The 10,558-nt window shown below is 41.0% G+C and overlaps 1 pseudogene; it reads right to left on the bottom strand.

The window, feature by feature from the left end:
• Positions 1 to 970: 970 nt before the first annotated feature.
• On the bottom strand, positions 971 to 5,801 carry LOC117880616 (annotated as a pseudogene).
• Positions 5,802 to 10,558: the final 4,757 nt, after the last annotated feature.

Below are 10,558 nucleotides of genomic sequence, written 5' to 3'. Positions count from 1 at the left end.
TATAAGTAGTTTACATGTATTGTCATTGTATTCAGTGATAGTAAGGAGATAATTACAGGTGTACCATGTGTACTTTAGACTTGTGTCTTCGGTTGAGCCAATAATTTTTTTCTATAATTAGGTGGCAGGGGTCTTATTGTCTGCATAACTTCATAAAATAGCAGATGAAAAAACTGTTCTCAAATCAGTCTAGTCTACAAATAATGACAAAAAGTTTGATGTATTATGTGGAACAAACAAGCTCATACTTTTGTGTCACTCCAGACAAAGGCAAAGTATGGGAAAATGCATAAAATAGTTAATTTGGAGCTAAATATTTCCCAAACTTTCCAAACAGTACTATTTTGAGTACATAGTTACATTATTAACTGTATTTAGAAGTTTTCTGCCAATTTTGGTCAAAATTAAACTATGTTTCTACGAGTTGTGGCCCTTTGTGTGATTTTATGACACTTTTGGATTGGATGCTCACTAACATTTAACATTACATGATGTAGAAATACTGCATCACTTCCAGCATCTACATCCATCCTGGTGATGATCACCAGATATGTGCCTAACTTGTGATAACAATACAATTTTTCTTGTTCATAGGTTACCCCTTAGTGTCCCAAATGGGTCCAGGCTGGTAGACTAGGCTGGCATATCATAACTGTAATTAAACATTGCAAATTCTGCTTCTAAATGAAACCAGCAGCCCAGTGGGGTTGAGAGGAATCCTGTAAATTAGTCAGTTCTGTGGTTACAGGTAGCTCTCCCTTTTTGGTTAGCAGGTTAGCATTGCCTTAATGAATATCACGAAGGAAGATAGTGCATCATGACTTTATTGATTTTCATTTTCTCATACAGAATAATCACAGAAGTCACTAACTACAATGCTGAGAAAACAGATTCTTGTTTGTGGATGAAAGAAAGAATTCAAAGGACCCTACAGATGTCCAACATTTTGAAGGAAATGTAGGAGCAAGGATTAAAATTCACAGATAGTGAGGCGGTACTGGTTGCAACTTGTGCCATTCCAGGCACCGTTAGTGCACATCTCCATGCAGTTTTCTTTCCCTATGTCACTGGGCTCACCTGCATGCCAGTTTGTATAATTTACAGCTGTTCCATCCAGGAAACTGAATTTACCTGGAATCTCACCCCCCTTAATGCCCAGATAGGTATAGCTATTAAATAACCTCACAATACTGAAAACAGCATCATTCTCCCCCTTATTCCTGGGAGATGCAATGGAGCCGCCCGCCTGTTTGCATGCTTCCAGTGTGGTCTCAAAATCGACTTCTTGCCCATTGGTAGCAAACATTTTTTTTCCAAATGTCGTTATGGTCCCATCGAAGGCAAGGACTACAAAGTAAAGCAAAAGATCTTGTTAAACTTTTTTGAATCATTTTATACTCTCATGATTACTACAATACTGGGACTCCCTCTTTCTGTATTCTTCTATAATAAAATAACCCTTCCGAATAAAATAAGGAACACAAATTGCAAACTTCATGCAACTCTCTCTCCTCCCCGCCCCCAGATTAAAAAAACCCAGAGCATGGGCTATGTCATGCTATCCTACCAACACTGCCCTCTGCTGGATGGAACATCAATGACATGCTAAATTGAGTAGGCTATTGCTCCTGTCTAGTTACTTCAGAACAGAGAATATAAACTCAAGAAGAGAGGAGAATGGAGGAGGGAGTTGAAAAGGGAGAAAGAGAAGGGGAGGAGAATTCATTAGAGTTAGTTACAAGACTAGAAGGGAATAGGAGATAGGAAAGAGATGGGAAAGGGAGGAGAAATAGATGAAGATGATGGAGAAGTGGAGAGAGAAATTATAAATGAAAAGGAGTCAAAGGGAATGTGGATGGGAGGGGAAAAAATGAAGGAGAGAAGAGAAGAATTTAAAAAAAAAATCCACTTTGCTCCTTAGGCTCCTATCTTTTAAAGACTAGTGCACCTGCTTAACTTTGCATATACTGAGTAATGGGACTGACTTCACTGGAACTACCCACAGTGCATAAAGTTGAGCACATGCATAAATCTTTGCAGGCCTTAGTTAGAAATGACACTGTTGGCACTTTTGTAGCCACAGATTAACTGTGATGGCCATCAGGGTCACTCACAGAATTCAGGTGACCCAGAGAGATACTCCTGAAAGCACTTCTGCACAGAAAGGGATTATGCAATAAGCCAGCTCTGCCTTTTTTGCCTCAGTGTTTCAACATATCACAGTTATCTGGGGCTGGTAGGAGGAACCCTAGTAACTAATTATATAGCCCACAGGTTAACCTCTTTAACACAACACAGAATGTATCATTGCCCATCCCCAGAAATCCTTGTTCCTTTGTATAAAAAGAATGTAAAAATAAATGGAACAAGACTCAGACTATTTTTAAGGAGCTGGTATTTCATGGCTTATTTTTTCCACACTTGTTAATCAAGTTATGGGTGGGGCAGAACGCAAAAGCAGACAGATTACCTCTTTCCAGTCTGGCAATTTGATTTTTGAATCCTTTGAGGGTTTCTTCTAATTCAGGATTACGAATAGCAGGTAGGCCTATGGACCAAAAAAAAAAAAATTATGTCCTTAAGTTTAAGTGTTAGGACCAGGCTTCACCGATAATGTGGATGTCATTGTGTAAAATTAATAGCAGTTTTCTAAAACACTTGTGACTGAGTTACATTTGTTCGATTTTTCTATGTGAAAGAATTTGATCTCAGTGTGTTAAATGAAGGGCCGTTTCATATGCTGACCATCCTGATAATAAACAAGGCTTGTGGAAACTACTTTAAGAAGGAAAGCACTTATGAAGAATTAAAATTGAGATCTTTGTGTTAGTCTTTAAAGACCCACCTGCGCTTTGCATCAGGCAAAAGAGGGTTTGGCAGGTGTACTGCTGTGCCTGGTTGATGCTAAAATAGTGTATGGGCTCCTTGAGATACAACTGACAGCCGGTGTAAGATACAACATCCTTCAGGCTGTTTCAGTGCTTCCTGGCCACAGCACTGGGAAGCTGCAAAGGTAGATTAAAAGCTATCTTTGTAGCACTCACCCCCTTCACCTCCAATCCCCCTGGGACCTAGTTGGTCAGGAGAATCTGGGCTATAATCTGTAGTTTTCTACTCTACGGCTGCTAATGATAAAGGCTGGCCTGTGCTCAGGATATGGTCAGAGAAGTAGATTTTGCTGTGATGAGATACTACTTGTGACTTGATAGCTGCTCTGGAAAGCCCTGACCACATGGGGTGTTTGTGGTGGAGCAGAATCAAGTGTAACAGACTTGTAAAGTGGGTGTTGTGTCTCATTGTAATTATAATGGAAGGTAGAAGCTTTGGTGCTGTTGATCATGGATTCAAACCTTGTGGATAACCTTGCAGAAATGTAATCATCTCATCAGTTCGTACAGTGCCAATTAGCTTAATTAAATTAATCTCTTACATCTAAAGTACGACCGTACTCTGAATAGTGACTCTGTAACAATGGCATTTTGGAGATTCAGGTTTATAGTCTCTCTGGGATGTCTGTGATAAATGTATTATTTTACAAAGAGAGAGACATTTTTGTACTCACTTCCAGTGCTGCAAACCCAACCTAGTCTCTGAAAGACAAGTTGCACTCTTTCCTACTGGTACATCATCTCTAAGGTTATGCCTACCAGCAGGTGGGAGGGTGTGTCTCAGCGCAGGCAGGCAAACACACACTAGCTCTGCTCAAGATAGCATGCTAAAAATAGCAGTATGGCTGTGGTGGCATAGGCAGCAGCTTGGACTAGTCACCTACATTATACCTAGGACCTCAGAGGGGTCCGGTGTGGCTACTTCAGTTGGTGTAGATATACCTTAAGTGTGAAGGTTCTGCAGTCCCAGTTATGCCCGTAATGGGTATGTCGACACGTTGTTTTAACTCTTACAGCAGCAAGTCTCAGAACCCAGGTCTACAGACTCAGACTCATGGGGCTTACGTTACTGTGCTAAAAACAGCTCTGTAGACATTCAGGCTCAGGCTGGAGCTCAGGCTGTGAAACTTGCCCCTGCCCCGGGCTTCAGAGCCTGAGTCCAAATGTCTGTAGACCTGAGCTCCGAGTTTCATGGCTGCAGGTTTTGAAACGCACCCAGTGACATCAATGCAATCCTAGCTCTCTCATTTTCAGTTGCATCACTTCTGCAGCAATACCAGGAGTAAGCCACAGTAAGTTATCCTAGCCAGGAAAGCCAACAGACATAACTGAATAGACACAGGGAGAAGATCAGCTGAGTATGAAGATACAATTTCACATAGTCACTTTTCGGAGTAGAACTGAAAGTTAAAAAACTCAGTTATGGCCATTTTTCTCTAGGTTGCTTTAGACAGAGACACAGGCACATACAGACAGACACTGCCACCCCCATAAGATTAAGTGAACAGATTGTTCTTTTTCACCTGGTTGTCCAGGCTGCCTTCGCTCTCCCTTCTCGTCTCGTTCAACCCTCGGCCCTGGTGGCCCATGAAGCCCATCTTTTCCAGGAGGACCTCTCATGGAACTTGGTGGCCCTGGGGGACCTGCTGAAGGGAAATATATGAGTGAAAACTTGCCAGACTCCTCACTGAGCTTCTTTCCAAATGATGCATTTAATTCAGAATAAGCACTGCTGCTGACCTTCAAGGGAACAGATTGCATTACATCAGCTCAATAGCTTTTCATTACCCGACATGATTTAGGTGAAGGTTGGATGCATATCAGAGGCAGAACATTTACTCCCTACAATGAAAGACCAAATGCACTTTCAGTGCCTAGAAACCTGGTCCCTGCAACATCCTTGGTGTTTGGGTTGGAGGAAGCTGCTCACTTGTCCTCTAATCTGGAAGGAAGATCACACAATGGCCAATAGGGCTATGTGGTGAGGGAGCCTGGGAAAGTTCTAAGAAAGGCAGTACCACTTATATTATCCAACTCCCCAGAATGATCAGCTAGAGAGGATATAATATATATATATATATATACACACACACACACACACAGAGATTGGTGTTTACTGCAAGAGTTCCTGGATTAGATGCAAAGTTGAACACCGATCAACAAAGTGAGTACCATGTGATTGGTACGCACTTCCAACACTACAGACCAGGCTGGAAAGGCATCTAGAGTCTTTAACATTTAGGTACTTTTATAGTGAAATCATGATATTACAGAGCAACTTCACTTTGCCTAAGAAGTCCCACTGACATAAAGGCAAATAGGATTTGGCTCTGTAAGTAGCAGTTCATTACAAGCTGGACTTGTAGTATTCACATCACATGGAAAACAATTCCAGATTTTCATTCTTCTGTATGATATGCAGAAATTGTCTACATGACAGAAAAGGGACCTTTAAAAACGGAATGAGCGCAATATGTTTGGAACAACCTCTTTGCCCCCAGCATCCCTGTAGACACATTATGATTCCTTCACAATCACATTAGCTGGTGGTCTTATAGCTTGGGGGGGCGGAGTAACATTCTGAAAAACACCTATGTAACCAAGCACCACTAACTTTCAATGAGACTTGGGCTTCTAAATGTTTGTCACTTTCGAAAATCGGACAGAAAGTGCAACAAAGTAGAATTTGGTTTATCAGATACAAATAATGAAACACAGCAGAATATCTTTATATCTGGGGTGAGTGACCACTGCAATTACCTTGCAGTCCTGGGAGTGCTTTTAAACAAGGCTTTCCTTCTTTCGCAGGCAATTCGTTCAGTCCAGGTTTGCCAGGGATTCTCTGAATTCCTTCATGGAAAGGAATAGCAAAAAGGCTATTGCTATGACTACGTGAAACAATTGGGGCGACATTGTTGGAGACCAGCTATAAAACAAAGAGTATTTACTACCCAGTGCCGAGTGCTTTTTTTCAAAATTAAAAATGATTGAGAAGTGTGAATTCTTTATTTCAAAATAACATTTTCTGTTTGGGACTGAAATCTTTTCAGCGTAGTCTTTTTCCCCCTGTGATACTAACGTGATTAGTGTAGCTATAAAGCGGTTGGAGTTTGAATGATTGTTACACTGCACCAAAATAAAACAATTAATCCTTTACAAAATATACTCATCTGTCTAGAGAGCAAAAAACTTTTTTATAAAGCTATTGATTAACTTATCTCATTTTTTCTTGTGTGACAAGTGTAACTCCAGTATTATTTATGCAGCAATAGGTAGGCATGTCCATTACAGTCAGAAAAAAACAATAAAGATTACTCTGGGTACACTGTCTTAATTATTTATATTTTAAAAGGGAAAAGCAACCATTCAGACTTTTTATTCTTCTTCTGCCTCTCTCTCTTCATTGTCATAAATAGCATTTTATAAACACTTCTGTATCAGTGGTGATTTCCTCAGCAAAAATAGACTGGAAATGTAAAGAAACTCTGAAAAAGCACCTAAGTTGGGAAGTTTAAATTGAGATTTAATTTTTTGTAATTTATAAAGAAGTTCAACTTACCTCTCAGCTCCAATGTGAAATGCAAAAGGAGCATGATAGAGGTCCAATTTATAGGGCACGTAATTGGAGATACCTTTTTATGTTTATTGGAAATGTATTGTGTGTAATTGGATATACCTTTGGCCAGCAACACAGACATTTGATAACAGTTACCTTGAATGATTTTTGCTTCGATTTTCTTTATGTTTAAAGCCTTGCGCAAGAACATTTGAAAAGTCATCATGCACTGATGCTTTCCCATTTTGTTGAGGTAAGGTATTACATTTTAATTGGGTAAAACAGTCTTGGAGCAGAAGAATAGATGATTGCAGAGATGTCTTTCATGAGTTGTTTGCAGAATATAATGTTTCCCTAGATCTTCTATTTACTCTAAGTATTAAATAATTACATCTTCATTGTGATTTTAAATGTCTCAGAAGAAAAACAAGCCAGAACACAGCTGACTTTTATTATATACATATTATTTTCTCATATACCATAGTGTAAAAGAGTTATATGTCTATCAGTGACTGGAGCTGACAGCTCATGAGTAAGCACAATCTAACACAATAGAGACAAAGCATACAAAACAGGACACACCATCTCCACCTGTGCCCTATACAGAGTAACTCCCAGATAAGAATTTAGTTGATGCACTAAGGTATAAGTAGATGCACCACAGAATATTGTAAGGGGAATTCCATATCCCACTAAGAAGGATTGTTTAACATGATAATATGAGGGGGATAATATCACCTACGAAACAAGAAGCAAGATTCTCATTTAGATTAAATTCCCTTTACACAGCTCTGGCAATGCACAGAGGCCTTAAAAGTGGTGGAAACATACATGCAGTCATGTAATTAAAAATGATCATATTGCAAGTTGGGGGAGGGAAATTAATTTTTCACAGGTAACCTGAAATTTGGTAAGTCCTTGCTTTTGAGTGCTTGAGTTTAGAACCTTAACATACTTTAAAATAATCCTTTTGGATTAATTTCCTAAATAAAAAACAAACAAAAAAAAAACCACTGAAAACTCAGAAATTCCATCATTTGGAACTATATTGAACCCCCAGCTTGGGTCATCAGCAAGGTTTGGGTCTTTACATCCACAGCACAGAACTCTTTCTCTTGAGGTAACAAAGTGGTAGCAGGCTTAGTATGTGGATCAGACAGTAGAGGGGGAAGACACCTATACTGTGCCAATGGGTTTCATACCTATTTGCTAACAGCAAAGGAAAGTTAGAGCTGGTTGAAATTTTTCTGAGAGAAAAAAATCCCATAGAAAGTGCTGCTTCAACAAAAGTGAAACCTTCCTGGGAATGTATCAATTTTCAATGAAAACTTCTTTGAAAATCTGATTTTTATAAGGTAGAAATGTTTTATTTCAACTTTATCATTTTTACTTTTCTGTTATATTACAATGTATAATATTAATTAAGTCTAGATGTTTTGATAAAGTCAAAACAAAATGTTGCTTTGATTTTTCCTAAATGAAATTTTGGAACTTTTGTTCCAATTCAGAATGAAAAAACAAGCCAACTTGGAGTTTCCTGTGGCACAGAAAAACTGGGTTGTAACCAGCTGTAAGGAATGTAGAGAGTCAGGACTTCTGGGTTTCATTTCAAGTTCTGAAGGGGAAAATCCTCAAATAGTAATAGACCCGTCTGCCCCCTCCCTCCCACAAACCTGTTTGTCCCCCTCTCCTCCTATGTGCTCCACGGCCCAAATCCTGCCTTATTCCTACACTGCTCCTATCCAGGCCTATTTAGGATGAGCATCGAGGCATATGTACAGTTCTCTATAACCCTTCTCCTCCCTTCCCCTCTCAAGGTCCTATGCCACTGCCCCTCCCCTCCAATCCTGTCTCCTACTACTTCCCACCCCTATGTCTGGCTCCTGTCCTGTTCCAATCCCTTACTCTGCCTGCAACCCCTTTTCCCTATGTCCTGCCTCCACTTCCTCAACACTCTGAAATCTAAGTCAGGCTGATTCCCCCTCCTTCTTGCTCCCTGGGCAAGTTCCTGGTACAAGTGCTGGAAGAACCGACTAGGGGCCATACTCCTCTTGACCTGCTGCTTACAAACAGGGAAGAATTGGTAAGGGAAGTAGAAGTGGATGGTTGAGTTTAGGATCCTGACAAAAGGAAGAAAGAAGAGTAGCAAAATACAGACCCTGGATTTCAGAAAAGCAGACTTTGACTCTCTTAGGGAACTGATGGGCAGGATCCCCTAGGAAGCTACTATGAGGGGGCAAGGAGTTCAGATGAGCTGGCTGTATTGTAAAGAAGCCTTATTGAGGGCGCAGGAACAAACCATTCCGAAGTGCAGAAAGAATAGCAAATATGACAGGTGACCAGCTTGGCTTAATAGTGAAATCTTCGGTGAGCTTAAACTCAAAAAGGAAGCTTACAAGAAGTGGAAATTTGGACAAATGACCAGGGAAGAGTATAAAAATATTGCTCGAGCATGCAGGGGTGTAATCAGGAAGGCCGAGGCACAATTGGAGTTGTAGCTAGCAAGGGATGTGAAGAGTAACAAGAAGGGTTTCTACAGGTATGTTAGGAACAAGAAGATGATCAGGGAAAGTGTGGGACCCTTACTGAATGGGGGAGGCAACCTAGTGACAGATGATGTAGAAAAAGCTGAAGTACTCAATGCTTTTTTGCCTTGGTCTTCACAGAGAAGGTCAACTCCCAGACTGCTGCACTGGGCAACACAGTATGGGGAGGAGGTGAGCAGCCCTCAATGGTGAAAGAACAGGTTAAGGACTATTTAGAAAAGCTGGACATGCACAAGTCCATGGGTCCAGATCTAATGCATCCAAGGGTGCTGAGGGAGTTGGCTGATGTGATTGCAGAGCCATTGGCCATTATCTTTGAAAATTCGTGGTGATCAGGGGAGGTCCTGGACGATTGGAAAAAGGCAAATATAGTGCCCATATTTAAAAAAGAGAAGAAAGAGAACCCAGGGAACAACAGACCGATCAGCCTCACTTCAGTCCTTGGCAAAATTATGGAGCCGGTCCTCAAAGAATCCATTTTGAAGCACGCAGAGGAGAAGAAGGTGATCAGGAACAGTCAACATGGTTTCACCAAGGGCAAGTCATGCCTGACCATCTTGATTGCCTTCTATGACGAGATAACTGGCTCTGCAGATATGGGGAAAGCGGTGGACATGATTTATCTTGACTTTAGCAAAGCTTTTGATATGGTCTCCCACAGTATTCTTTCAGCAAGTTAAAAAAGTATGGATTGGATGAATGGACTATAAGGTGTATAGAAAGCTGGCTAGATTGTTGGGCTCAATGGGTACTGATCAACAACCCGATGTCTAGTTTTGTTCAACATCTTTATTAATGATCTGGATGATGGGATTAATTGCACCCACAGCAAGTTCACAGATTACACTAAATTGGGGGGTGAGGTAGATAAGAGGTAGATAAACTGGAGGGTAGGGAAAGGGTCCAGAGTGACCTAGACAAATTGGAGGATTGGGCCAAAAGAAATCTGATGAGGTTCAACAAGGACAAGTACAGAGTCCTACACTTAGGAAGGAAGAATTTCATGCACTACTACAAGCTGGGGACCGACTGGCTAAGCAGCAGTTCTGTAGAAAAGGACCTGGGGATTACAGTGGACAAGAAGCTGGTTTTGAGTCAGCAGTGTGCCCTCATTGCCAAGAAGGGCTGTATTAGTAGAAGCACTGCCAGCAGATCGAGGGAAGTGATTATTCCCCTCTATTCGACACTGGTGAGGTCACACCTGGAATATTGCATCCTGTTTTGGTCCCCTGACTACAGAATGGATGTGGACAAATTGGAGAGAGTCCAGCGGATGGCAACGAAAATGATTAGGGGGCTGGGGCACATGACTTACAAGGAGAGGCTGAGGGAACTGGGGTTATTTAGTCTGCAGAAGAGAAGAGTGAGGCGGGATTTGATAGCAGCCTTCAACTACCTGAAAAGGGGTTACAAAGAGGATGGAGCTAGGCTGTTCTCAGTGTCAAGTATCAGGGGGTAGCCGTGTTAGTCTGTATCTACAAAAACAACAAGGAGTCTGGTGGCACCTTAAAGACTAACAGATTTATTTGGGCATAAGCTTTCGTGAGTAAAAACCTCACTTCTTCGGA

The sequence above is a fragment of the Trachemys scripta genome, chromosome 7, assembly GCF_013100865.1.
Source record: "Trachemys scripta elegans isolate TJP31775 chromosome 7, CAS_Tse_1.0, whole genome shotgun sequence".
NCBI classification, from domain to species: Eukaryota; Metazoa; Chordata; order Testudines; family Emydidae; genus Trachemys; species Trachemys scripta.
Note: the sequence above shows the minus strand (reverse complement) of the source record. Positions and strands in the feature narration are given on the sequence as shown.